Source organism: Octodon degus, unplaced genomic scaffold (genome assembly GCF_000260255.1).
Source record: "Octodon degus isolate 3935 unplaced genomic scaffold, OctDeg1.0 scaffold03453, whole genome shotgun sequence".
Lineage (NCBI taxonomy): Eukaryota > Metazoa > Chordata > Mammalia > Rodentia > Octodontidae > Octodon > Octodon degus.
In genome coordinates this window covers 2,095-3,625 of record NW_004528029.1, presented here as the reverse complement: position 1 = coordinate 3,625, position 1,531 = coordinate 2,095, and the positions used below count along the sequence as shown (strand labels likewise).

General features: G+C 57.2%; 1 pseudogene; it reads right to left on the bottom strand.

Moving 5' to 3' along the window:
• Window positions 1-5: 5 nt before the first annotated feature.
• Window positions 6-1,097, bottom strand: LOC111814951 (annotated as a pseudogene).
• Window positions 1,098-1,531: the final 434 nt, after the last annotated feature.

The window sequence follows — 1,531 nt, the reverse complement described above, 5'->3', positions numbered from 1 at the left end:
TACACCAGGGATGAGGTGGAAGAGGGCTTAGCATCCTGAAAGAGGCTGGCCCAGAACTTGGTGGTCTGGCTAACAGGAATGAGCTTGGAGCCAGTGCTGTTGGCCGGAGGGGACCCGTGGTCCAGCTTGGTCGCATCCAAGTCTAAACTCTCCACAGCATGTAGCTCCCCATTGCCAGCTGTGCCCACGCCCGAGGATTCAAGTAACTGTCCATTGGGGACACTAAGGTTCTCAGTAGTATTGATAGCAGCCGGGGCGGGGGGGGGGGAACCACAGTTGTCCTTAGCAGGTGCCCTGCAGGGAAACAAGCTTGCTCAACAAAATCAGTCCGGCGGCAGCCCTCAGGCTGCCCCACAGTCCTCGAAGCTCTGTCAAGGGCTCTGGAAAAAGGACCATCAGGCACAGTGTCACTGATAAAGTCCGTGGGGTGCTGAGGGGTGTCACAAGTCCTAGGTGAAAGTGGTGGCAGCACGTCTCCCATGAACCCTGCATCCTAGTCACCCACCCTGCTGGGGCCTGCTGAGTTGCCGTGGCCACTGACCAGGGCTTCTGAGCAAGTACTCTCATTGCCCCGTCCCTCAGGTAACTGTAGTACCTGCTTCTTTTTGCTTTTGCACTCCCTCTGTCCCAGGCCACCTGGGCCAGTGGTGCTCTCCTGATCCTCAGCCTCAGCATGTGAGCTATGGTCCAGGGCCAGGGCTGGGTCCGCGCATGAGGGGTGTCGGGGCTGGAGTTCACCTCCTGGTCTAGTCCATCAGGGGTTTACTTGGGGGCTGCAGAAGCAAGAATGAACTCAGGGGCCTGAAGGTCCAGTGTGCTTGAACAACTGTTGCTGGGCATTTCTGCAGAGTGTCACCAGAATCAATTACCTCATTAACACCAAACTCAGTTCTCTGATACTCTTGTCCATCAGGCAGTTGGTCTGCACCCTAAGTGCCACACAGAACACCCTCAGTTCCTCTGCAGGGAGGGAGCTCACCTGAGGAGCGAGGGGTCACAAGGAACTGAGTGAATTCATCAGGGCTAAAATCTCCAAAGATATACTCAAGATTTCCTCGCCACAGCTGCCTGAAGCGGCAGCTCCTCCACTCAGCTGACTGCCAGGAACCGCGCCACCCCACGTAGCAGTGCGGCCAGAGCGCCTCGGGGAGTGGGGCACCAGCACCCCACCTTGGCAGGTCCAGCCCAGACCCACACGAGCCTGGGCTGGGCCGCTGCTTGCAGGGCACAGAACCTGGCTGTTCCACCCACAGAACCTGAGGAACCCCGCTCCAGCCCCGCCAGCCTAGGCCTGGAGGAAATCTGCATCCTCACCCCTGTCTTGCAGCACCAAAACAGGGCCTCTCTACTTGCAGGCCATGGAGGGCCGCTGGTTTCAGTGGAACTGGGCAATGCTCAGGCTCCTCACACAGCGTCCCCTGCTGCCGCCATTTCTCCTAATTTCAGTTGTTTTACATTTACTTAAATATGTTCTATGCCTAGTATGTGTTCTGTTTTGGAGAATGGCCCGCATGCAGCTGAGAAGAACATG